Raw genomic sequence first — 27,500 nt, forward strand, 5'->3', positions numbered from 1 at the left:
TGGTAGTGAAATGAACTTTTTTGAAGAATGATTTCAGCGACGTTACAGAAATATGTAAACAGATTAAATCACTAGTTTTATATCTTGTATGCCGTGAGTACATATGTGTGGCGATACACAATATTCCTAACAGTAATTGACCACTTAATCGTGTTGAGAACAAACTTACTTAAGATATGTTTTGTAATTTGCAAGGAGAAAAAAAAAAAAAAAAAAAAAAAAAAAAAAAAAAAAAAAAAAAAAAAAAAAAAAAAAAAAAAAAAAAAAAAAAAAAAAAAAAAAAAAAAAAAAAAAAAAAAAAAAAAAAAAAAAAAAAAAAAAAAAAAAAAAAAAAAAAAATGCCTCGGTCACTGTTTGAATGAACCCTTTAGCAGACGAAATAATTTCAAATTAACAGAAAGCTCATCTTCCCTGACCTGTTATGTTCTCTTGGAAGCCAAGAACTATCTCAACTTCAAGTCACCCAGCAGGGTGCTAATTTTGTGCGACGTTACAATAGATTAAGCTATAAATGGTTCATACTTCTACTTCAGAATGTAATAACGTATTTACTGGATTTTTAACGAGTCAAGTTCTGTTAATAATTGAAGTGAATATAGAATTTAGGCCAAAGGCCAAGCACTGGGACCTATGAGGTCACTCAGCTCTGGAAAGGAAATTGACAGTGAAAGGTCTGAAAGGCGTAACAGGAGGAAATCCTCGCAGTTGCGCTAGGAATCAATTGTATATGGTAGAAAGTAAGATAGAAGAAAGATATGAAAGGCGGTACAGTAAAAGCAACGGAAAAGGTTGCAGCTATGGGCAGAAGGCAAGCTGCAAAAAACCTCAAGTGATGCCTGCAGTGATAGGCATGAGGTGCACTGACTGCACTAGCCCCTACGGAATAGTTCTGTTGGAAAGTAGTCGTTATATAGCTAGTAGATTTAGCGCAGTACTCATGGATTGCATTGTATGACAACTACTTTAGAAAGGTTGTAACCAATTAATGAATAAACTTGCCACAAAGCATTGCAGGATTGCAAAATTTGATGACGGGTTCTTTCCCTCTACTGCAAGACTTTAGAATTTTCTCCGTGCTTCCGTCTTCCATACTTGAGACTTTCCATACTTCCTTAAAAAAAAAAAAAATCCTCTGCTACCTTCGTATAATATATACACTCGCGTTTTCCTACTTCATTCCCATCTATCCAAAAGCAGTTACTATCCGAACTTGCAACAAATCTTTAAATTTTGGTTCAAGCGGCAGTTGTTCGTAATAAGGCCAAGAACCAAATAGTGTACGGGTGAATAAGTTAGAAGATTCCCCTTCCAAAATCACGAAAAATCTCAAGAAACTTTCTCTCTCTCTCAGACACGCATACATATACAAACACATAAATACAACGACCACCTACTATATAATTTACCGGCCAAACCCCTAATACGCAGAAATAAAAACAGACTCAGTAAACCGCATGAGGGACCCCGGTGTTACTACCTCACCATAAAATGGGTAATGACTTCCAGGTAGTAAACGTATGTTTGCGTTATTGAGTCGGTGCTTCTTATGGTATGGATACAACAGGCATACATAATTACCAAAACCTTGAATTAATGGAAATAAGAACAAGAGTTATGTGGTAAAGATGTGAAATTACTAGTTACCTCCTACCTCTCTTTCTCCATGTTCATGGCAAAAATAGTATTGACAGCCACGGAAGCAGTAACAGCGCCCAACCCACCAGTCCGCCACGGGGAGTTCGCCAGTGCTTCTAATGATAGACAAAACAAGCATACTTCTTGAATTATCGGAAACATGTAATTTTCAGATAAATGTATTTTTATTGCATACTTACCTAACAATTTCCCTAACAGCTGTGATAATTGTTAGGCAAGACACTGCTGCAATAAAAAAAGACAAGTTATGTGATACAGATGCAAAATTACCGGTTAACTCCCCCAATACATCTCTCTCTCTTTCCCTGTTCATGGCAAAAATACTATTGACAGCCACGGTGGCCAAAAGAACGGGTCCCCCCAGCCCCAAATTCCCGTCCCCCGGTTCACCAGTTCCCCCTAATGACAGACCGGTTTTCAAAAGAGGCGTGAGAGGCTATGAATCTCGCGACCGCAGACCTTAGAATTACCTCTGTATTTTCGAGGGCTTCCCCTTCAATCATGCGGCGCTGGCTGGCTGGCTAATGCTGCTGCTGCTGCCAATACATGAAGCCACGACGCGTTCTTTATTGAAGCCCTCTCATTTTTCGGGACTACCATATTCCCGAACTGTCACCGAGTATATACGGAACTTTCCCTGAAGAAAGCGGGACACCATTTCTTAAAAACTAACCATAGAATGTTCTTGAAAATATTCTCAGTATGATTTCCACACTCAAATTACCAACGTTACGCTTGTTAGAACTTAACTAACTTAACCTAGGGGCATGGAAAAAAAAACGGGACTGGTGCAATACTAGCATACGTTTTGCGTGAAGAGAAGAGTTCATATTCAGACGGACAAAGTCTTCTGTCAATACTGTACCTGTACCTCTCTCTCTCTCTCTTTCAGTCGTATGTACGTGTCACGTGCCATTCAAGCGGCATTACAGTAAATATGAAATTTTCAATCATTAGTCCTTCTTCACCCTCTTTTTTGCGCCTTAGTTTTTCGCTTACTCGGGGAGTAAGCCTACAACCTACTTTGTTGTTGTTGTTGTTAGTCTTGTTAGGGGGTAGGAAAGGTGTATGGAAGAGCACAAAAAGGTCTGAAAAAGATGATTTGCATTGTTAAAGATACAGTAATTTCAGGGAAATATATTTTTCATTTATTAGAGTGAAAATGTAAAAAATACAAAATGTGCACTTAAAACAGCACAGAAAAAATAATCCTAATAAAATATAGTATTTATTTTAATTTTCGTGGGTGAAACAAGGCTCTATTTTACTGTAGATTATGAATATAATGTTTACAACTTATGTGTACGGTGGAAAATTTTGCACGCATCTCGAGTAAGCTGGAGGTCAGACCGCGCGCGCCCCCCCTTTTTTGGAGGGGGGGAGGGGGGGGGGGCTGAAAGTTAATGGGCCGCAGCTGAGTTTCATGGCGTATTATACGCTGTACCGAAACTTCGGCGCATTTTTCGCTTGTTGTAGGTTAAATACAAATGCCAATAGATGCAGAATTTTACAAGCCCTGAAAATACCTTTACTTATGAGAGAGAGAGAGAGAGAGAGAGAGAGAGAGAGAGAGAGAGAGAGAGAGAGAGAGAGAGAGAGAGAGACTAACCAGAAATTCAAAATAGTTAATACGCAATGAATGCACATGCATCTATTTCAGAAAACCCTTCAGCAAATATCATGCACATGATGAGAAGTTTCGCATAACAAAGCTTGATGGAAAATATGTTAAAAAAATTCGCATTATCCATCAACCAAGCTTCCTATGTTGATAAGAAAAACATTGTTATCTTAAGTGTTCCCAAAACCGACCTCTAACTACATTGGATTCGGCCCTAACGCATAAAAATAGAAGGTTTCTATGCAAACAGAAACTCAGTTGCCAAATATGGCTTACAAATATTATGCCAATTTCAAAATGGTGACAGGTCTTCAAATGGTTAACTTTCCTAACCATTACACACCCAACACCACCGATGAGACTTGAACCCCAAATCCTTGACTTAGGAGGCCAATGCTTTATCCATTGGGCCACAGGGGCCTTACTCAATTACTAGGAAGTGTGATTTGTCCCAATCTTCATTAGTTTGATGACGTTAAATTTTGGAAAATTTAAAACCTATATTGTAACCCCTGGGGGGACTCGAACCCCCAATCCTTGGCTTAGGAGGCCAATGCCTTATCCATTGGGCCACAGGGTCCTTATTCATTACATAGGTAGTGTGATTTGTCCCACTCTTCATTAGTTTGACAATGTTAAATTACTGGAAATTTAAAACCTATATTGTAACCCCTGGGGGGACTCGAACCCCCAATCCTTGGCTTAGGAGGCCAATGCCTTATCCATTGGGCCACAGGGGCCTTATTCTATCCCTAGGTAGTGTGATTTGTCCCAATCTTCATTAGTTTGACGATGTTAAATTACTGGAAATTTAAAACCTATATCGTAACCGCTGGTGGGACTTGCACCCTCAATCCTTGGTTTAGGAGGCCAATGCCTTATGCTAAGGTCACACATTCACGTATCAACGCACGCACGCCCACGCATGAGCGGATATTGGTAGTTGGCAACAGCTTACGTCAGTAAACTGTAAATGTAACGTTAAACATAGGTAAAATCGTAGACGTACGGTGACGGGTCGTCTGGCTCTAATCGCCCACTAGGGCGCCGTAGCCCGCTCCAGTTTTGAAATGTTCAAAACAAGTCGTGGGTGGTCACGCCAAATGTCACCTGACGTAGCTCCAGGCATTGCACGGGGAACCCACGGTGACTACTGCAGGGTAAGCGCTAGGGTCACCTGCATTGTTCGCCGTCGTTATTTTCTTTCCGCCGCGAAGGACGTGGGCCTCCTAATTACGCTGTAGCCTACGGGGAAACCGATTCACACATTTACAACCCTGTACAACATGGCAACGCTGCAGCGTGGTATAAAAGGTCAGGTCGGCGCTCAATACAACAACAACAACAACCCTCAGGTCAGCTGTTGTTTCGGTCTCCCGAGGCCAGCAGTTTCCTCCAAGTACTCTCCACAACGCCCTTCAAGATACCGAACCTCCTAAAACGACCAAAGAAGGGATCACCAACGTCACATCTTGCAGGACCTTCTTTCGGCCCGGAGAAGACTCCTACAGCCACTCCTGCAGACGCTCAGGTCGAGGAAATGTCATCTTCCACCTACAGGAGTCGGAGTTGGATGAGATACAGAGTGATGACAGCGACACGGATGACGACTGACGGACAGGGAGAAGTGGATATTGAACATATTCTACTTCCTCAAGCCACACATCGTCCGTCAGAAGAAGCCCAAGATGTTGGGACTGCCAATGGTATGTATATTATAATGTCTGACTTAAATTTTTATTATTTGTTGAAAATATACAATATTTTACAGTACATGCAGAATTCTACCAAAGTGAATTTACAACCTGGATTTTCATAATGCAATATTTTTACATTCTCTCATAAATGTGCCATCACTTTAGTCTGCTTTGTTTACAGGCCGGCCATTTTGTACCCTACAGCCCCACAACAGCATGCGTGGACACGACGTGAAGGTGACGTACATAGAACATTACACTATTGGCGGAAGTTCCAGGTAGACGACCGACCTTGCTTTCTTTGCAAGTACATTTGCGGCGCAATTTACGGGGCTGGCTTTTACGTCTGTTAGCCCGTGTCCCGTTTACCAGCTGTTCAAGGTCATTTCACCACGATGATGCCCACGATCCACATACGTGGGCATACGCCATCGTGATACGTGAATGTGTGACCCCAGCATTATCCATTGGGCTACAGGGGCCTTATTCAATTACTAGTTAGTGAGAATTGTCCCAATCTTCAGTAATATGATGTTAAATTAATGGAAATTTAAAACCTACATTGTAACCCCTGGGGGGACTCGAACCCCCAATCCTTGGCTTAGGAGGCCAATGCCTTATCCATTGGGCCACAGGGGCCTTATTCAATCCCTGGGTAGTGTGATATGTCTCAATCTTCATTAGTTTGACGATGTTAAATTTCTGGAAATTTAAAACCTACATTGTAACCCCTGGGGGGACTCGATCCCCCAATCCTTGGCTTAGGAGGCCAATGCCTTATCCATTGGGCCACAGGGGCCTTAATCTATCCCTAGGTAGTGAGATTTGTCCCAATCTTCATTAGTTTGATGATGTTAAATTACTGGAAATTTAAAACCTACATCGTAACCCCTGGGGGGACTCGAACCCCCAATCCTTGGCTTAGGAGGCCAATGCCTTATCCATTGGGCCACAGGGGCCTTATTCTATCACAGGGTAGTGTGATATGTCCCAATCTTCATTAGTTTGACGATGTTAAATTTCTGGAAATTTAAAACCTATATCGTAACCCCTGGGGGGACTCGAACCCCCAATCCTTGGCTTAGGAGGCCAATGCCTTATCCATTGGGCCACAGGGGCCTTATTTTGTCACAGGGTCGTGTGATATGTCCCAATCTTCATTAGTTTGACGATGTTAAATTTCTGGAAATTTAAAACCTATATCATAACCCCTGGGGGGACTCAAACCCCCAGTCCTTGGCTTAGGAGGCCAATGCCTTATCCATTGGGCCACAGGGGCCTTATTTTATCACAGGGTAGTGTGATATGTCCCAATCTTCATTAGTTTGACGATGTTACATGTCTGGAACATCTAAAACCTATATCGTAAACCCCTGGGGGGACCGAAACCCACTCCTTGCTTAGGAGGCCAATGCCTTATCCATTGGGCCTACAGGGGCCTTATTTCAATCCCTAGGTAGTGAGATTTGTCCCAATCTTCATTTTGTTTTGACGATGGTTAAACTTACTGGAAATTTAAAAACCTACATTTGTTTTAACCCCTGGGGGGACTCGAAACCCCCAATCCTTGGCTGGTTAGGACGGCCAATGCCTTATCCATTGGGGCCACAGGGGCCTTATTCAATACCTAGGATAGTGTGAATTTAAAAAAATTTCCCCCAATCTTCATTTTAGTTTGAGATGTTAAAACTACTGGAAATTTAAAACCAATATTCGGACCCATGGGGCGGACTCGAACCCTACATCTGGAGAAACCTTATCTCTAGGATGGCCAATGTCTTATCCATTGGGCCACAGGGGCCTTATTCAATAACTTAATAGGGTAGTGAGATTGTCCCAATCTTCAGTAATTAGGATGTTAAATTACGGGAAATTTAAAAACCTACAGTAACCCCTGGTGGGAATCGAAACCCCCAGAATCCTTGGTATTAGGAGGCCCCAATGCCTTATCCATTGGGCCACAGGGGCCTTATTCTATCACAGGGTAGTGTGATATGTCCCAATCTTCATAAGTTTGACGACGTTCAATTTCTGGAAATTTAAAACCTACATTGTAACCCCTGGGGGGACTCGAACCCCCAATCCTTGGCTTAGGAGGCCAATGCCTTATCCATTGGGCCACAGGGGCCTTATTCTATCCCTGGGTAGTGAGATTTGTCCCAATCTTCATTAGTTTGACGATGTTAAATTACTGGAAATTTAAAACCTACATTTTAACCCCTGGGGGGACTCGAACCACCAATCCTTGGCTTAGGAGGCCAATGCCTTATCATTTGGGCCACAGGGGCATCGGATCCTTTGTCCTTTGCTAGAATACTTTGTCCTAATTTTCATTTAATATCAAATAATTTTAAATAAAAATCTGGCTTAGGAAACAAAGGCTTTATGGATGGGAAACACAGAGGCCTTATACCACCACTGGCTGGAATGTTTTTGTCCTAATGTTCTCCAATCCAATGTGAAATACAGGCAAACCAAGGTTAAATATGCAACCACAGCAGTCCGCCCACTCTTAATTCCACCTTCCGAAGACAATGCATCATCTACTGGCACCCAAGGTCTCATGCATACAGACCTTGGTCTGATTACCTTTGGCATAACTTTCATTCGTTTACAGTAAAATACTGGGAAATAAAAATCTATTACACCCATAGGGTGATTCACCCCTCCCCTTCCACACACTACCAATCCTTAGGTGTGGATGACAATGCTTTATTCATAGGGGCAAAGAGTTTCTCTTACTCTGTTCAGGGCAATTGTCCTCATCTCAATTAAACCAGTAACAAGCATAAGTTATTCGTTAATAGATGCAGGAAAACTAACAAAACAAGATACAGAAACCAAAATTAACAAAACAAGATACAGGAAGCAGTAGCATCTGAAGAATGCAAAAAAGATATTACAATAATGATATGAAAAAGGAAAATGAGATACATTACAGAGTTAAAAGTAAATGAATCATATAACTGTGGCACGCTAAAGTCTGGAAAATGGTGCTGGGAGTATGGCCATGAACATTTTTTTTATAAATCTCTTTATGGTCCAATGAAGTTGATAACAGAGTTCAACTGAAATGTTATCTGATAATGCCAGCATGGCTCTGGCTCTTACAAGCAGTATGTAACACTACAGTCTTTAATACTAGTTGAATAACGCCTTATATCCCTTGCTTTGGACAACATAGATTTATCCACAGAGCAACAGGGACTTTTGATCTAATTCCTCTCCAAGTACGTGCCAGTCACATACTATATTATAGCAGATGGAAATAAAATTAATAAATATGGAGCTCTGGGCCACCTGAACCTCTTTTCCCTAGCCATGCATCACACATTTGATACAAATTTTACAAATATTGCTTTTATAACCTCCCAAAAAAGTGTCATGATTATCAACAATTCTCAAAACCTTGTAGGGTCTTGCACAGCCAATCCCTGTCTTAGAGCCCAAGCCTTATCCATTAGGCAACAGGTCTTGTGAAAGCCTTGCGTCAAACACTTAACCCAACTTAACAGATGTGACTCTTATAACCATGCAGCAATGAAGTTACCATTAAAAGCTACTCAACCCCTGGGGGGACTCGAACCCCCAATCCCTGGCTTAGGAGGCCAATGCCTTATCCATTAGGCCACAGGGGCTTTATGACATGAAAGTTACACATTTGTTCCGGTTTGCTGTTCCAGTTTACCAAATATGGCTCTTGTAGCTAATGTGCAGTAATGAAATGTTTATTAAATTCTCCTACCCAGGGCATAACCTTATCCATTAGACCACAGGGGCTTCACAGATAATAAATATTAAACTTCTCATTCAACTTATCAAATGTGCCTTCCATAACTAATGCGCAGTAGTGAATCACTAAAAACTGCAAACACTGGGGGAACTTGGAAATCCCCCAATTCTTTCTGCGAGGGCTAATTCCTCATTCACTGGGCCAAAGAAGCGTAATGTATAATAAGTCTGGACTGATGTGGAATTGTCGCCATTTCCAGAAGTTTCATATTTAATATTGTTTAAGCAAAACTTACTATGAAACTTCTGGGGGTGGGGGAACTCAAACCCACAATCCTTGGCTTAGGAGGCCAATGCCTTATCCACTGGGCCTTATTCAATCCCTGGGTAGTGTGATATGTCCCAATCTTCATTAGTTTGATGATGTTCAATTACGGGAAATTTAAAACCAACATTGTAACCCCTGGGGGGACTCGAACCCCCAATCCTTGGCTTAGGAGGCCAATGCCTTATCCATTGGGCCACAGGGGCCTTGTACTTGATTACTTCTGCAACTTTGTCCGTGTTCAGGGCCAAATAATTTTGATGATTTAATTAGTAAATCCGATAGGAAAGAGCTTAACTAATTTTTAGGTTTTTATTATAAGCAACCTCTGCTAAGGTGTAAAAATCGCATCAAATAACTTATGACAATTCTAATAAATTTTTACACTTAAAGTACTGGCAAATTCGTTTGCAGACCCAAATATCTAAATTAATTCATTTTCCTTAAATACCCATCATACTGGTTTGGTAACTAAGGCTATCTGCCTCGAATGATTTATGTAAATTTCCTGTCAGATTCTATGAATCTGATGATATATTTTCATCCATGAACATTTTGTTTTTAAATCAAACTGGTCTAATGCCACCATGGGCACATCCGCGTCCAAGCAACCTGTAAAACGAGAATTTTTCTGACCACAAAACTGATTGGACACCACACCCACAGAACTCACCTCAGTGAAAGTGACATCCAAGGTCTATGTCTATACTCATGCGGAACAAGGGATTGTGAATTCCCTTAATATCTACTTCCAACATGTCAGCCTGACAATCTAGATTCACTTAAAATTCCACTAACCCCTGGGGGGACTCGAACCCCCAATCCCTGGCTTAGGAGGCCAATGCCTTATCCATTAGGCCACAGGGGCGCCATATAAGGGTTCGGCAGGGATGAAACCCATTACAACAAACGTGGCTTCGATTATCAATGTGCAGCAGTGAAACATGGCTTAAAAGCTTCTTAACCCCTGGGGGGACTCGAACCCCCAATCCCTGGCTTAGGAGGCCAATGCCTTATCCATTGGGCCACAGGGGCTGCACAAAGACACTGGGTTGCACGAGAAGATGCATGTTATTGCGTTATCTATTGCACAAGCACTGCAGTTATTTTAAACATGTTGACACTAGGTGAAACTGACAGGACAAGTACATATGAAGATGGTTAAAAAAAGGAAAAAAACTGAAGAAGATAGCACTTTAAGTCTTCAGTTAATCGTCAACTGAAGATTAGTGAATTACTAGTGAGTACTCATGTTAATGAATAATATAAATTTCTCTTAAAAGAATATAAAGAATATGTAGCGGCAATAGCTTCCACGCGCTAATATACACTTGGATCCAGGATTAGTATATAAATAGCCTACATTTACTTTCAACATGTGAAAATTTCCCTTGAGTAACCTTGTAATTCAGCAAGTGGGAAAAATCAAAGGAAACTAAAGGGAAACATCCATATGTGATTTCGTTTCTTGTCTTCCCTCATAATAATAATAATAATAATAATAATAATAATAATAATAATAATAATAATAATAATAATAATAATAATAATAAAACTACTCGATAAATGGAAATCTGATTTAGAACCAGACCTAAGAGTGGAAAAAAGAAAGAAAAAAAACCTGAAGGCAATCCGTTCACTGGATTCTGTGATAGGTACGGGTGTGTCTGTACAGGTGTGTGTGTGTGTGTGAAAGGTGGCACTGCAGTGACAAAGGTTTAGCTTTGAGATTGCCGTGTCCCATCATGGTTCAATTCTGTTTCCAAGATTTACTTTCTTAATTCTAGAAGATAACCAAGGTTCAAGTTAATAATAATAATAATAATAATAATAATAATAATAATAATAATAATAATAATAATAATAATAATAATAATAACGAAGAAATTCATAATCCCGAGAAAAGCTGTTTGACCAAAAAAAAAAAATCCACAATTATATAGTAAACTATATCTTACATAATATTTAATTTAATTTACTATGTAATTGTGGATTTTATTGCACAAATAATAATTTTCCGAAAAATATAGTATTAAACTGACTGTTTCCACGAAAGACTTCTACATCTAAAAATGAAAGACGGTCGTTCAATTCCTTTTTCAAGGGTAAACGTAATATTTGGGTTAATAATATCTGGCAGACCCAATATTCGACTCTATAATGCTAACTTGTATATCACAATTTTAGTGTTTGTGATAATACACACACACACACATATATATATGATGTATATATATACATATATATATATATATAGTATATATATATATATATATATATATATATAGATATATATATATATATATATATATATACACACACATCTATGTATGTGCCTCGACGGAGAGTACCAGCAGCAGCAGCAGCCAAGAAAGAAACCCAGAAACAAGAGGGTCAGGGAATAAGGTTACCTCCGGTTACCTTCGCCTCCTTATCTCGGCGGCTCGTGTTTGGGGCAGCCCTCGGGATTTCACACCAGCCGAGCTGACGAGAACCTGTTCGTCAGATTAAGAACCTCCTCTAAGCCGGATGTCCCCCCGCCCCCCTGCGGTGTTTGATCACACGTGCGATATCAGCAGTTCCACGGTCGAGATGCTGCTGATGATGATGAGGATGATGATGAGGAGGCCTGTGTGTGTGTGTGTGTGCCACCTGTGAGTGGACATTACATACATGGATGATATATATATATATATTATATATTATACCTAATATATATATTTATATATATATATATATCTATATATATATTATATATATATATGTATATATCCAAGTAGTACGAAGGAACTACATGTATGTATGTATATGCTTAAAAATATCACAGTAGATGCACGTGACTTCATTATATAAGCGAATACCACAGGAAAATGATAGTCAGAAATCCAAGCGCTTCGTCTTTACTAAGGACTTGTCGTTCCTTGACAAAGTTCTTAGTTAAAGACGAAAAGCGCTTGGATTTCTGACTATCATTTTCCTGTGGTATTCGCTCATATATATTATATAGCTATATATATATATATATATATATATATATATATATATATATATATAATATATAATATATTATGTACATATATATATAATGTATATATATGTATATATAATATATATATAATATATATATATATATATATATCTATATATATATATATATATATATATATATATATAGTATATATAGAATCTACTGGTCACTTTTTACCAGATAATACAATAATAATAATAATAATAATAATAATCCCATTGCCATCTTTAACTTACCGAATTCTTCTCACTTTTTTGGACACGCTTGTCACTACAAAACCTTAGATTCAAATGCAAGAATAAGAAGTAATTACCATGACGGCACTTGGCGTTCTGCGTTCTTGAACTTAAAATCAGTGGCATCAATAACACGGGCATGAAGAGCATGCCGCAGTTTTGCGGCGAAGGGAATGAAAGACCTCTGACCTGACATAACCTGCAAAGCAGGTAGCACGCACTAGCCGCTGCGAGAGTTCACTAAAGCTAAGCAAAGAGGATAATCTTCAGAGGATCATTTTAATCATGATTGCCATTACTGAGAAAAAAAAAAGGTGCGCACCAGTTCGAGTATATTCTGTTTAAAATATCAAGGTCAGAGATCTCAATAAGTATTAATATTCGAAAGATGACCCCTATTCAAATGGAATATATAAGACCATAGGGGCCACTGACCTGAAAATCTTGCCTCCAAAGAATCTGGTGTTCATTAGGAAGAAGTCTCCGTAGGAGGATATTGCCGCCGTCAATGCACCTCATGTGGTGCATTGTAGGCATTACTTAAGGTTCTTTAGAGCGTCCCTTCGGCCCCTAGCTGCAAATCATTTTATTCCTATTACTGTACCTCCTTTCATATTATCTTTCTTCCATCTTACTTTCCACCCTTCTTTAACAATTGATTCACAGTGCAATTGCGAGGCTTTCCTCTCGTTACACCTTTCAAACCTTATATATTCACTGTCAATTTCCGTTTCAACGCTGAATGGCCTTAGTTGCCCCAGTGCTAGGCACTATGCCTAATGCCTATAAATCAAGCAATCAATCAATCAGGAAGAAGTAAGAGGTGGTAAAGGGAAATACAGTAAGAAGAGATACCACTTATTAAAAAAAAAAGTAATAAGTTAACAAATAGATAAAAATAAATATTAACAAATATTAAGCGGAAAATACATTTCATTTATCGATTTCACATAACTTATAGGTCAGAAGCACTTATCACTTATAAATTCCCCCAGGGATAAGTTGGATATTCAACGGTATTTGTGCCTTGATATTTGTGAATATAAAAAGTCACGTGCGTGTAAGCGACAAAATTTATAAATATTAAGAATAAACGGACGGTAAAGTAGACGGTAAAGCAGCGTAGAAAAGTAAATTCAGTAAATAACAGTAAAACCAAGTGTAAGTATCGACACATCGAAAGATTGTCTTAAAAATCAAGTAAAAGTAATCAACCTGCTCAACTTATCTCTCACTCACACAGATAGATAGATAGATATTTTTATTGACCACAATACAAAATAATATGAATTTTACAAAAGAGTATTTGGTCCAAATTACAAAATTAAGTACAGTAGATTTTGTACAATTTCTTATACAAACTAAATTAATTTCAATTACACATATATTGTACTAAAACTAAAACAAAACCATTTTAACCATACGCCATCAACAAGTTCCTGTAATTACATTTTACACATTATAATAACGTGTTACTTTCAATACAAGGAAAGAAGCTTATGTACAATTTTACATACTACATCATAATCGGTTCTGGTTACTAGCAAGTCTAAAGCTGTGGTAACGTTATACGTCTGCCTGATCTGTAACGAAAGTGGACAATTTTCAATGACATGAGCCTCTGTCTGGACCTCACCGCATGAACACAACCTCTCATCCATCGGCAGACGGCCCCTACCTCTTCTGTTCCACCGACCTGTCTCAACTGCCAATGAATGAGCACTTAACCGCATTCTTGTCCGTGATACACGTTCTATTTCATTAAGTCTTAATTGGTTTGAATAAATGTCATGAACGACTAAATCTGGGTTAACAGTTTTATAGAACACAATCCTATTGGAATTGGAGTTTCTGACCTTTAATTGCAGTTCACATTTTCCTTCCTCAATATCATCAGTATTATCAGAGATAAGGTTTCGTATATACCTCGAAACAGTCATTATAGTTCATCAATATTCGCATGGCGTGAATTAAAGGGTCATCATCCATATTATTCCTTTCAAGCCACATCTTTTTGAAGAATCTTATTTGCCTCGATTTTATTAATGCCCTCATCGGCGGAAGTCCCAGTTCTACCATACATACGTCATTATTAGTAGTTTTTCTGACCCCCAAAAGTTGTTTAATACACCATTTATATTGCTTTTCGATGGGTGGCACATGATTTGTAGACCTACGATATTTCCTAATATATAAAAATGGAGAACGTAAAACGGCTAGATGTCCGAACTTGAAAGAATTTTTATAAAATGGTCAACAAAAGCAAAGCAAGTAAAAGACTTTGAAAAAATCAATCTAAAACTTAACAAGTAAAAACTAACGGTTTGACCTGCCCTACTTCTAGCACCAAAAGTAAAACTGAACACTCCAGTTTTGTCAACAGCAAGTGAAAGATTATTGTAAAATTACTTCCCAACAATCGCAAATGCCAAGGCCAATGTCGCTGATGTAGCCCAACAATGTTCAGAAACTTCCTGTTGAAAGGTTATGCATAGGGAACTTAACATCGAAATAATCATGAAAATATATATACACATACTTAGAGCTGGGATTAGAATCAAACAGAGAGAGAGAGAGAGAGAGAGAGAGAGAGAGAGAGAGAGAGAGAGAGAGAGAGAGAGAGAGAGAGAGAGAGAGAGAGAGAGATTGTAAAATATCCTAGGCCCAGTTTATGCTGCCATGTGGGTAGTATTTGACTAATGAATGATAGATTACTTCACTGTTCTCATACATACAAATTCAGAGCACCAGAGAAGTAAAAGCTTGTCTCTATAAAGCATATTAATTGGACACCAGAACAATCTAACAAATGTATAATGACCTCCTATATGTAAGTGAATTTGGAAAAGAGCATTTGGAATACCTAGCTACGACGCCCTTTACCCAGTATAGTGCTAACTTGCTATAAGATGGTTTAGGTGTAGAGAAAATAAGAAATTTAAAGACTGATCTTAAAGGTTGACAGAAGAGGGCGTGGAAGCATAAAGAAAATGGAAAGATAGAGAAAGAAGGGATTGTCCTAGAACTGGTCTGGAAGGTTAGGGAACTAAAAAGGAGACTGAATTGTGCTATAGCAAAGGTAGAGGGGAACAGAGGCTTCAAAGGCTTTATCTTGATGTAAAATATGAGTCTCAAAATATGAATTTTCTCTGCTGAAGGAAGCAATGACTGGTGGGGAAGTATTCTATATACTGCAATAAACATACAGCATAAAAAAAAACAAGGGAATAAAACAGCAAACACTCAAAACATTTTGAATGTAAAACCTGAAAAATAAAACGAACTCACAAAATTATAGTACGCACGAGAAAGATAGAACGAAGCTAGACAAAACGATAATCAAATATTTGTCTAATGAAAAAAAAGGGGGGAGGGCGAGTTAAAAAACGAAGCAGCAAGCGAATAAAGGCGACAGAAAACGAAGAAACAAGCGAACAAAGGCGACAGAAAACGGTACGCTACTCCGGCATAATGCGAGTAATCCAATCAGCGTGTTTGCATACAACGGGTATGAGATGGGAAACAAGAACCTGTCTTCAGTGCGTTGACTCTCGCATAAATCCTTGGGTCTTTCGCGCGCAAGCACGCGAGTCTGTATGTTTGTTACTTTGATAAAGATGGAGGGGGGTTTGTTAATAGTTCCAAAAATGAAAACTATCTTTAAAAAGTGTTTGTTATGATGTTCACATGATAAAATAGCGTTCAAAATTATATATATATATATATATATATATATATATATATATATATATATATAATATATATATATATATATATATATATATATAATATAAAGGCGAGGAGTAGCTGTAGGTATAATTGACAATTACTTGGCTGAAGAAATAGTCGAGACAGATACAAGTTTATTCGGATATGAAAGAGTGAAAATGTGACTGTAAATGTAATGAGGACACGCGAGTTTGATATAAAGTGACAAAAGAACATATATAGAATAAATTACTCCAAATATGTGCCGGGGTTAAAGACATGAGGTGGGAGTTATCTAAAATTCCATATTGGGGTCATAGGTACAGCAGGCGGTATACTGGGCGCAGAAAGCGGCAGTGAGAGGGAATAAAAATATGAGTAGTGGGGCGAGGAAATTAGAGGTTTTAATGATGATGAAGAAGAAAAAGAAGAAGAAGAAAAGAAGAGACTGCTAAAGGTACAACTGCATGACAGAAGGGAAGATCAAGAGCAAAAGGGATAGGGTAACTTTGAGAATACATACGGATGTAAATAAATGTATAAGCCACGAAGGAAAGGTTTGAATGTGGTCAGTTACCGCCCTGTATAATCCCTCAGTTGTCTTGTACCTGTGTCTGAGCAGTTGGACGTAATCTTTTTGTAAACCTCTTAATTAAATTGTACCCATATTTATGTTCGTTTGGGAAGGTTACTAAATCTCCAGGTGTGTTGGATTCAAGGTAGTAATCTCCTTATAATCCCTATCTGTCACTTATACGACCTTTCCTTGTCCTCTCAGTTTCTCATGTATGTCAGTCAGTCTGCTAAGTAAAGGATGTTGAATTGAAAGATCTTGCAGATATTCCAGTGTTTCGCTTTCCTTCGTGGCTTATCCCTTTATTTATGCATTTATCACGTTCCAAACTTTCGTGATTCAGTTATACATATGGGTGTAATTGTTAAGCATGTATGAAGGGCAATTAGACAACTGAATATGCTACACCACAATGTTGGTAGATTAACTGAGTGGCTGACCAGGGTTTGTAAGATATTTATGCATGGGGAAAAGGTGCCATGGACAGGGGCGTAATAAAAATTGTTCAATGGCAGGAAGGAAAACGTGATAGCTTAGACTTTATGAATCATGCCATCATGCCATTAAGATTCTGACTGAGAAAGGAAGACAGGTAACAGCATGTCTAGACAAAGGAGATGAATGTGGATCAAGTGTATGTTATAAAAAAGATGTGAGAGGTTTGAAAGTAAAGAGAATAAGCTACACGAGACACATGGATCAAAGAAAATGCTTATGAGAGATTTTACATAGAAGAAATGTGAGAGTCCTTACGAATCAGTGAAAAGTATTGAAAATTAACGTTGTGAGGGTAACATAAGAATTACGAGAAAATAAAATATTAGAACATCCAAACCGAAGGATGTACACATAACCACCTTCACTTCCAGCAGAAGCACTTTTAAATACTCACTTTACCTTCCACCGTTTCCTGGGTCCGTCCATGAGGTGTTTATTCATATGTCAGATCATACGTATTTACATAATTTTGTTCCATGATAAAGTGAGTTATTTTAAAACATAAGCACGTTACGTACATTCTGAACTAAAAAGAAATTGAGTCGTATTTTAAAATATAAGCACGTTACGTACGTTCTTAACTAAACAGAAACTCGGCATTAGTACTAGAAAAAAGCATTTTCTCCCTACCTCACTAATACAAATAATATTATTTAAAAAATGAGGAAGAAAACCTGAAAAAGATTCCGCCCCCGGGTGGGCTCGAACCACCAACCTTTCGGTTAACAGCCGAACGCGCTAACCGATTGTGCCACGGAGGCTTAGGAATAGGAGTAAGATTTTGTCAATAGAACGTTAGCCTTCCATGGCTAGCCGTAGACTTCGTGGCCCAGTATTCTAAGCTCAAAACAGTTTTATCATCAGCATATCTAGCTAAAGATGTTATAATACTTACATCGCATTAATGCATGATTATTACGAAAACATCAACTAGCACGATACTAAACAATACTTCAGTCCGTGGCTGTTTAGAAGGCGAATCTGTTTAGTACTAAACAAACTGCATCTACGATGTTTTACAGAGTAGCAGTTTGCTTTATAAAAGCATTTTGCTTTATTTATAGGATTTTATGAAAGGCAATCTTTAATTCCATGAAAATACGGTCGTATTTTGGCGTCATTTTTGTCTTTCGACATCCATAACCCAAAAAGAATTTTGTCAATAAAAGGTTAAGCCTTCCCATGGTTACTGCCAGACTACGTTCGTCTCTGTAATAGTGCTCTAAGCTCAAATCAACGTATTATTTTCAATACACTACCTAAAGATGCTGTTATACTTGACATCATGTTAATGAAAGATTATTGACATCATGTTAATGAAAGATTATTAGGAAGAAAAAACGCCCGTACGATACAAAATATCACATCAATCCGTAGCATCCTAGACGCCTGCGTACTAGACGCCGAGTCTGCCATCACCAAAGGCTACGAGTAGGAACTTTTACTAGAGTACAAGCTGGTTGATGAAAGTTTTGTTTTTAAACACTATTTTCCGAAAGCTAATCCCTCTTTTTATGACAGTAAGCTCATAACTTGGCGTTATTTTAGGCTTCCGCCTTCCATAACGTATCCTCTATAGAGTCTACTTCCCGATCGGCTAACAGGTGTGATTGGACTTTGTGTGTGATACTATGCACCTACTCGTGAATAAAAGGGCTATTTTCTATTTAACGTACAATTTCAGGAATACTTTTCAAAATCAATTATAAATGAAACAATGACATACTCTTAAATACTGTACACAGCGAAAGTCATCGGCATACGAGTTTGCAATATTACTGTTGAAGGCACGACGAACGCACACAAGTCAGGAGGCATCTGACCTTGAACGAACCTTCATATGAATTAATGCAACTTGAAAAAATGCTTGAACGTCACGCCAAACAGCTTATGATGTACCCTCTGATTAAGCCTACATTTTGTAGACTATTTTCCTTTTGAAAGAAGGAATGCATCAGACTGTCCCCTGATTCAGCAAATGCTAGAGAATAACTGGAGTTTTAGATCACAGATGTAGGGAAACCGGAAACCTCTGAGAGAGAGAGAGAGAGAGAGAGAGAGAGAGAGAGAGAGAGAGGAGAGTGCGAGAGAGGGAGAAGGAGCAGAGAGAGGGAGAGAGTGAGGAGAGAATGAGGAGACTGAGGTCTGAGGAGAGAGAGAGAGAGGATGCCCCTGAATATACAAAAATATCCTTGCCACAGGAAGAAAGTAAATGATAAAGGAATAAATAGTACTATTCAGTATTAAATTTTCTCCCCTAACTAATAAGAAACTCTTCGAAGTGCGATAAGATATGGGAAAACGGAAGCAAAATAAGTTCCAAGGCCTGACAATAGAGGGAAAGACAGGACCTTCGGTGCATAATTGTAATATGTAATGTGGTATGACGGGTTTCACGAACGAAACCAAACATAATCTCAGTCGCCATAATGGTCTATGCAGCTAAGCCTGTCCTGTGATAGTTAAACAATGAAATGCTATAAAGAGATAAACCATTACGCACGATACCTTTATACTACTAAGTAGCCTTTCTTGTAGAGGTTAAGAGAGCTTGTGAACCAACAATTTCTGTCATTCATTGGTGGTTACCCGTCAAACGACGTAAAGAAGTTAATTCTCGTTATGAAGGTAACCCATACAATCACTGACCAAACCCATGGCACACTGACAAGTGTATAATATACACTGAGCCGCATTCTAACGTGAATCTTGCTTTCAGTACGCCATGAACATTTAGGCCAAAGCCCAAGAGCTGGAACCTATTGGGCCATTCAGCGCTGAAAAGTAAATTGAGCGTAAGGTTTCAATTGAAAGGTGTAGAAAGAGGAAAACCTCGCAGTTGCACTATAAAATAGCAAGATGGAAGAAAGATAATATGAACCGAGGTACAGTTAAAGGAATGGAAGGGTTGCAGCTAGGGGCCGAATGGACGCTGCACGGCTGCAAAAGAATCTTAAGTAATGACTATACACTGACAACACTAAACCCCTACGGGACATTACTCCGTGAAGTCGTTTGCTGATGACAGTAAAACATCATTTAAATATGAGATTCCTGCGAGACTACACGTTCATATCCCATCTTTCGTAATCACGGATGGGCTTGACAATGGAATCCTGTGCTATCTACGTTGTAGGAAACTGCCATCAAAGATGGAATCAATTTTGATGACTTAAAAGCGTTACTGAACGTAAATGGATACGTTCTCAGCTGAGCAAACCAATGCAAGGCATTATTCTGTGAGGTAGGTCTCGTTCCGATCTAAGACTGTGAAGTTGCCTTAAAAATAAGCTCGTATCCTTATTCCTTTATCAACCCATTGTTTATATTTTTCGAGATTAAATTACAGAAAACTTTCGTGGCTTTATTTGTCACAGTTTTTATTTAACCATTAACTCTTGAACTGATAGTTTTCTTCTATTTTAGGATTCGAACCACGGGGGGGTTGGTGGTACCCAGTGCCAAGGATACCAAACAACTAGGCGGCAAAACGTTGCTGTCTTGCGGGTAATATGCAGTTGTAAAAAATAGATTTTTATCTTGCTGGGAGTTTAATCTCACGTTGCTACAGGTTCAATAAATAAATTCTCTTTAACTAAGCACATTTCACATTTTTTAGCACATTTAATTTTTTTTCATGTATTTTTTAATATGAGGACTGTTAAAGACGGATTAATACTCCTTCCTTGTATAATCAAACTTGTTACAAACCTCAGCAAGTCTGATATAAAGAAGAAATTGGTGATAATGAAATAATGTCTTAATTCTGTTGATGAAGGTGGACGAGGCTAAAATATCCTATCCTTTCAAAATGGGGAATATAATTCTTTAAAACGTCATATATCGTCTGACCAGATAGTAACGCTAATTAAAAACCCATTATTTCCTTACAGTAGGGTAAGGTTAATCGACGATGGAAAAACAAACCAGCTCTACTATTAGCTATCCCTGCAAACGAGGCAAAAGACAAACAACCTATCCAAACATGCTAACACAACTCAAACGGGAGATATATAGATCGTCAATAACCAGTCTGCTATTAGCAACCCCGCTATTTCCAATAATTCCGTAATGGGAGGGTAATAACAAAGTAGTGACAGTCAGCAACTTTTACCTAATTACAAACACGCGCCTGGCAAACACTAGGAGGCATGCGCCTAGACACAGCGCTTGCTCCTAAGACGTGCTTTAATTGGAACCACTGAATAGACCATAACAACTCGAGTTATATCTCAACCGACTAGACTGCCCGTGGTCATGTAAAAATACTTGAGAATGGGAATCATTATATAAAAATATAAAACAATACAACTTCCGCATATACAAGCATAAAATTACATGAAGGTGTTGAAGCTCGAAATTGGTCAAGACCATGCCTTCTCTCTCTCTCTCTCTCTCTCTCTCTATATATATATATATATATATATATATATATACTACTATATAAACAAATACATACATACATATAATATATATATATCATATATTATATATATATATATTTATATACCATACATATATATACACAAATATATATTACATACACACACACATATATATATAACATGCGTGCATACATACATACATTACATAAATACATTACATATATATATATAATATAATATATATCTATATATATATATATTAATTATATAATATTATATATATATTATTAATTATATATATATTATATACCCTATGTGCGCGTGAATTGCTTTTAAATCAAATACTCATTTATATACAAATAAAAATGTAAAAACTAATACATAAAAAAATAAACAAGCGATAAGCAAACTTCTACCCAATCTTAGCGTAACTACATAGACCCGAAAATCTAAGGAAAGTAATAAACATTTAAATAAACCAACAAGGTATTTTACTATATAACCCAGGAGACCTTTTAACTTAGCTCCCTTCGAGAAATAGTGTTACGGTAAATACGGAATATTTCAACTAATTGAAGTTATACCTACAGCGAATACGTTCATGAATATTCTCAATACGAATGGATTACCCTGTCCAAAATTATATTGTAATAGCCGAGAAATATATATATATATATATATATATATATATATATATATATATATATATATATATATATAATATATATATATATATATATAGCAGCACCGAAAACCTGGCGCGGGGTAACATAGGCCTAAGATCCCTTCCCACTATGGCGCATGGGCCTCTCGACCTCATCTCCAAATCCAATCTTAAAAGGCTTGCAAACATTAATTACTAGTCCGATGTGAGTAGCATGGATCGCAATAAAGCCTGAACATTCGACAAAATGATCGCGTATCGAGGTAACAAGGAATGAACAATTATGATGATTCAGTGTTAAAATGGTGTAAGAATGTAGTGGTACTAGGCCTAACCCTCAAACGTTGCAAATGGCTGCAGGTACCCTGACCAGCTACCAATGTGGCTGACATTGGTTGCATTTATACCTCGTAAGTCTGTAAACAAGCATTGTAAACATATAACAATAAACATGCTCAATCACATACATCAGAATGTTAGGCCACGTTGCATTCTGCTACTCACCGGCAACACCACCGGCTCAAAATGTGGCTTTCAAGGAAAAGCATAATGGCGGTTGAACCTTACCTTGCAAAGCCGCGCTGAAAACCTTCTCGTTCAAAGTCGTTAATCGTATGCTAATAATCAGGAAATCATCCTCAAGCTGTTGCAGAATAAATAAGCGATACGGATGCAATAAATACCACCACAAATAAACTGAGATCGCGTGGATTATCGACGATAAAGCGAACGACGGACTTGCTAACGGGACGTCATTTACAAGAATCTGTCTGTCTGGTCACACGCGGCCTGAAATCACAACTGAATGTTTCAAGTCTTTAGAAAAAATAAAGTTGGACGTCTCTTCGTAGAATTACGGCTAATAAATATTAGTAAAATTAGTGATATTATAAACATTAACCTCTGTATATTCGTTTTTACAATTCTCCGAATACAGAAGTGAAGTCTTCACCGAAAACTAAACAGAAAAATCACCAAGTACCATCTTTCATTTATGGTTAACTTCCAAAAAGAAGAAGAAGAAAAAAAAAAAAAACAATGTGGAAGGCCTACTAATATGTCGGCAACTGTTAAAGCCTTCTTAGTTCTCGAAATAGCATATTTGCAGATGCAATTAACTCCTTTTACCTCCAAAAATAAAGGAATAAAGCCGATCGTAGAGGAATTTCTTCCATTGGTTTCCCAAAAGAGCAGTTGGCGTTCGTATGTGAAATTAACATTGACCGAGAGTAAGATCGCCTGATTCCTCTATAATATCTCTCGTCTATTTAATTTCTTGATAATTGCGTCGTATAAAGGCAGAAAATACGCAACTAAACAAATAAAATACATTAAACCCCATTTAATAAGACGATTCAAGCATCATCGAATGCTAGGACTTCCCGAATCCCTCCCAAAATGTGTCATTGCCTCTTGACTCCTGACATGTATTGGACGTCCTGATACGGGATCCGGCAATCGCGGTAGTATTGTTATTTAATCGGTGAAAGTGACTTTTTTTCCCGTTTTTAGTAGAGCGTAAACGTTTTATGAAATATTTTGACGACACATGGATTATTTGAATACAGGTTCGTTTAAGAAGACAACGGTGAACCAGAATGTTCACGGATGGAGCCGTCACAAGGTGAGATTGGTTTCATTGTTCAGGGATGATGTTCCAGTGGCGTATTACGCGTTTATTTCTGTATATTGTGTGGATTTGGGACATTTTGTCGTTTCGGTAGATTAAATTTTGATTTTGTTACCGCAGCTGGTGTGAATAAACCCTGAGCTATACCTATATATCAAAACCCTAGGCCTATGTTTTGCTAAACCTTAGTAGCCTATAGTTTCATCGTTTAGCGGTGATTTCAATGGTGTGTTACGCTTTCAGTCACGTATATTGCATGTTTTTGGGAGCCATTTTGTGTTTTTGTTGGGTTAAACTCAAGTTTTGTTGCTTCATCTGCTGTGGGTTACCCTGAGATCATTGATCCCTAGTACTAGACTTATATGCTTTTCCCAACCCTCTTTTAGATGGTAGGTGAGCCTATGTGCCGTTGGTTTTGAAGTAGAACTGGGGTTTGCTCGCCTTGTTTCTTATTGCTGCTTCCATTTGTGTACTTTTTACTCCTTTTTGTTGGATTATATGGGCCGCAGCCGAAGATGAGCCGACAGGACAGGCCGCTCGTCATATTGGACCCTCCACATTAAATGTGAGTTTGACATGTCTGAAACCCCCCCCCCATCTCCTCCTCCCCCCTCATGACTTACTCCCGCAAACCCCATCTCTGACGAAGGATCATGAAAATTATATTTATGATCCTTGCCTGGGAATGGGTACCAGGGTAGGGTTGACGGATTAAAGTAATGCGTAATATACGGTTGAAAAGAAAGTATCAGGAAACAGTGTCCTGGATTTTTTCAATTTTTTTGTCTGAGAGGAAAGGTTACGGAAAGGTTTAATACACAACATGACTAGCCACAACATAGTCGTAGTAGTAACAGCTTTATCGATAGACTCTTCGGTAATTTAGTGTGTTGGTCTGCTGGGAGGAAAAGTGCTGAAGGCCCTCCCTCCCCCACTACCTCCTCCTCCCAGATCGGATACGCGTATGCCATATCGTCTGTATATTCATAACAATTTCAAGTCTCATGCTACGTCCCTCGTAAGCAATTCGGCCATATTGCAGAGTCGTCCATTGCCCCTTCGTGTTCCATACCATTGAATCGTCCATTGGCTATTTGGGCGTGTTGCTAGATCGTTTATAGGTTTCAGGAGTGTAACGTAGTCGGTACTTGTTTTGCCCTATAACCATGTTTGTCTTAGGTCTAGTTAGGATGGGGTTACATTTTTCTGTATTTTTTCAAGAATCCAACTCGTTTTTTCATTTTTTTCCTTCGTGGCAAAAAAACCTTTATTTATACATAGCATCACGTTTTATATACTTCGTGATCAAGTTATTCATATATATATATATATATATATATATATATATATATATATTAGTGTGTGTGTGTGTCGTTTATAACTGAAGGCATGAGCTGGTGCATAGTTTATTAACCTGAATGGTTGTAATGTGGGTTTTTTTTCAATAATTTGAGTAACTTACGTTGTACAGTTAATATGAGACTGCACCGAAAAGTTTTTTCTGACATAAAATGTTCTTGTGCATCTCTACTGATTTTATGCGAACTTGTAAGGTGCAAGGGTATATTTTTGCTCTAGGTGGACGTCTTCAAGAGAGGTTAGACTTAGGCCAGTGACATCACAATTATATATATAGTGTAAATTACTTTGCTGCAAAGCAGTGGTGTTATACCAACCAACTTATGTCATAGACCCCCGGTAAAGGGATCGATTTACAGACTTACACTTTACAAATTTACAGTCTAGGCCACATTGCCGAGTTTTTTTGTTTTTTTTTATAGTCCTAATATTTCAAGACAAGTTATTGAAGTCGAACGTTTTGTAGCCAAGCAGGTTTCAGATAATCAGTCTTTTGGGAAGTGTCACTGTCTGTATGGCAACAGGCGGATAGTGCCCTAATGAATCAACGGAAGCATAGACGTAATTGTGTACGTGGGCATGCGCACCCACGCCAGTGCAAAAGGACCCGTGCCCTGCATGAGCTAGTGAATGGAAGTTCCAGCAGTTTTTTTTTTATGCAAGGTTTATTATTATTTATTATTAGCATATTACTTGGTCATTGCCCTCTACTTTCAACCCTTCTGTTATCCAGGATTCTAACCGTCATTATTATCATGTCTTGGCTATCCTGTCATTGGATAGTCATTCACACGTCATTTTTGTTTGATTATAATACCCGTCTGTCGTATGAATGAGTTGAGGTTGTTAGTTGAATATGGCCAAGCAAAGTGATATCCAGTGAAGTTACTTATTGACTTCTTTTTCCTTAAACGCAATAAACCGGTACAAATCATGGAGTGGATGAGGAAGACCGACGTTTTCGACAGTGAGAGAGAGAGAGAGAGAGAGAGAGAGAGAGAGAGAGAGAGAGAGGGGGGGGGGAGGGGGGGGGGACTCATTCATTTAGAGGAGTTATCGTCGTGTTGTTACCAAGGTCGTTAACTTTCAGCCGTTTCGTCATCCTCCTAGTTATTATAAAAAAGGGAGGAATTATTGATGTTGCGACAAAATCTAATACGTTTTCCCGCGTAATTACCGTATTTCCACAATCCTTTCACCTTTTTTGTTTAAGAGTTTTTATCAGCCTGAAAAGTCTTTGAAAACTTTTCTGCGATCGTATAGCAGCCTCAGGAATGTCCTGCCGTTGAGGACGACCTACCTATTAACACTCGTTGGTTACTTCCCACATTTACAGTGACTTGTTAGGTTATTGCCCACATTTACAGTGACGTGTTAGTTTACTGCCCTAAGTTACAGTGACGTGTTAGCTTAAGGTTACCTCCTACATTTACAGTGTCCTGTTAAGTTATTTCCCAAACTTACAGCGCCTTGTTAAGTTACTTCCCACATTTACAGTGCCTTGTTGGGTTTCCTCATTTACAGTAACTTGTTAGGTTACCTCTCGCATTAACAGTGACGTGTTGTGTTACTTCCCACATTCACAGTGACTTGTTAGGTTACTACACATTTTCAGTAACGCGTTAGGTTATATACTTATCACATTTACAGTGACTTATTACTTTACATCCCACATTTACAGTGACTTGTTAGGGTACTTCCCCATTAACAGTTACTTCATATCCCCCTTCCTCGTAGACCCTCATCGTTCATGAGGTGTTCCTGTCGCCATCTATGTTGACATTTCATTCAAGCATTGGTCGGTCACTGAAAGAATATTTCGTCAAATTATAACGTGAATAGGAAACTGAAGCTAAATTAACCTTTATTGAAATTTTGTACATATAGAATACACGTTCACCCCGAATGTGAAGGTGAAGTTTTTGCAAGAGATGCTGGCAGCTTTGTTGTAGAGAGAGAGTGTGTGTGTATTTTATCCCCATTGTAAAGATCATTTTATAATTTTATCTCGCCGTTCGTGAATTAAAACGGTGTTTTTGGTGGAAAGAGTAGGAGAGTCTTGTCTTTTATTGCATACTTTATGTATTTATATATATATATATATAATATAATATGTGTATATATATATATACACACACACACACACACACACACACATATATATATATATATATATATATATATATATATATATATATATATATAATTTTTCCCGTTGCTTTGATTTCTGACAGCCTTTCGTTAATGAAGTCTGTATTTACTGACATGTTTATTCAGTTTCCTCTAGGGAGGATTGTGGTATCATTTCAAACTAAAACTTCGTTTATAGTACTGAACCCACCGAAGTTGATTAGTCACTAAGAGTCAGAAAAAAATACGCACGTCAT

General features: G+C 38.1%; 1 long non-coding RNA gene and 13 other non-coding genes across 14 annotated transcripts in view; 1 reads left to right on the top strand and 13 right to left on the bottom strand.

Annotated features, from left to right (window-relative positions):
- Nucleotides 1-3,781: 3,781 nt before the first annotated feature.
- Nucleotides 3,782-3,857, bottom strand: Trnar-ccu (transfer RNA arginine (anticodon CCU)). The gene has a single exon. It is a non-coding gene; the product is annotated as a tRNA-Arg (tRNA).
- An 87-nt stretch (nucleotides 3,858-3,944) lies between these two features.
- Trnar-ccu (transfer RNA arginine (anticodon CCU)) lies at nucleotides 3,945-4,017 on the bottom strand. The gene has a single exon. It is a non-coding gene; the product is annotated as a tRNA-Arg (tRNA).
- A 1,523-nt stretch (nucleotides 4,018-5,540) lies between these two features.
- Trnar-ccu (transfer RNA arginine (anticodon CCU)) lies at nucleotides 5,541-5,613 on the bottom strand. The gene has a single exon. It is a non-coding gene; the product is annotated as a tRNA-Arg (tRNA).
- Nucleotides 5,614-5,700: 87 nt separating this feature from the next.
- On the bottom strand, nucleotides 5,701-5,773 carry Trnar-ccu (transfer RNA arginine (anticodon CCU)). Its single transcript has one exon. It is a non-coding gene; the product is annotated as a tRNA-Arg (tRNA).
- An 87-nt stretch (nucleotides 5,774-5,860) lies between these two features.
- Trnar-ccu (transfer RNA arginine (anticodon CCU)) lies at nucleotides 5,861-5,933 on the bottom strand. The gene has a single exon. It is a non-coding gene; the product is annotated as a tRNA-Arg (tRNA).
- An 87-nt stretch (nucleotides 5,934-6,020) lies between these two features.
- On the bottom strand, nucleotides 6,021-6,093 carry Trnar-ccu (transfer RNA arginine (anticodon CCU)). Its single transcript has one exon. It is a non-coding gene; the product is annotated as a tRNA-Arg (tRNA).
- Nucleotides 6,094-6,180: 87 nt separating this feature from the next.
- Trnar-ccu (transfer RNA arginine (anticodon CCU)) lies at nucleotides 6,181-6,253 on the bottom strand. The gene has a single exon. It is a non-coding gene; the product is annotated as a tRNA-Arg (tRNA).
- A 776-nt stretch (nucleotides 6,254-7,029) lies between these two features.
- On the bottom strand, nucleotides 7,030-7,102 carry Trnar-ccu (transfer RNA arginine (anticodon CCU)). The gene has a single exon. It is a non-coding gene; the product is annotated as a tRNA-Arg (tRNA).
- A 1,437-nt stretch (nucleotides 7,103-8,539) lies between these two features.
- Nucleotides 8,540-8,612, bottom strand: Trnar-ccu (transfer RNA arginine (anticodon CCU)). The gene has a single exon. It is a non-coding gene; the product is annotated as a tRNA-Arg (tRNA).
- A 552-nt stretch (nucleotides 8,613-9,164) lies between these two features.
- On the bottom strand, nucleotides 9,165-9,237 carry Trnar-ccu (transfer RNA arginine (anticodon CCU)). The gene has a single exon. It is a non-coding gene; the product is annotated as a tRNA-Arg (tRNA).
- Nucleotides 9,238-9,826: 589 nt separating this feature from the next.
- Trnar-ccu (transfer RNA arginine (anticodon CCU)) lies at nucleotides 9,827-9,899 on the bottom strand. The gene has a single exon. It is a non-coding gene; the product is annotated as a tRNA-Arg (tRNA).
- Nucleotides 9,900-9,993: 94 nt separating this feature from the next.
- Nucleotides 9,994-10,066, bottom strand: Trnar-ccu (transfer RNA arginine (anticodon CCU)). The gene has a single exon. It is a non-coding gene; the product is annotated as a tRNA-Arg (tRNA).
- Nucleotides 10,067-17,762: 7,696 nt separating this feature from the next.
- Trnan-guu (transfer RNA asparagine (anticodon GUU)) lies at nucleotides 17,763-17,836 on the bottom strand. Its single transcript has one exon. It is a non-coding gene; the product is annotated as a tRNA-Asn (tRNA).
- Nucleotides 17,837-23,542: 5,706 nt separating this feature from the next.
- The window catches only part of LOC135196352 (uncharacterized), a 676,510-nt gene continuing 672,552 nt past the window's right edge, over nucleotides 23,543-27,500 (top strand). Inside the window, exon 1 of the long non-coding RNA XR_010310391.1 lies at nucleotides 23,543-23,748. This is a non-coding gene — a long non-coding RNA (uncharacterized LOC135196352). The remainder of the gene's footprint in view (nucleotides 23,749-27,500) is intronic.

The sequence above is a fragment of the Macrobrachium nipponense genome, chromosome 23 (assembly GCF_015104395.2).
Source record: "Macrobrachium nipponense isolate FS-2020 chromosome 23, ASM1510439v2, whole genome shotgun sequence".
Lineage (NCBI taxonomy): Eukaryota > Metazoa > Arthropoda > Malacostraca > Decapoda > Palaemonidae > Macrobrachium > Macrobrachium nipponense.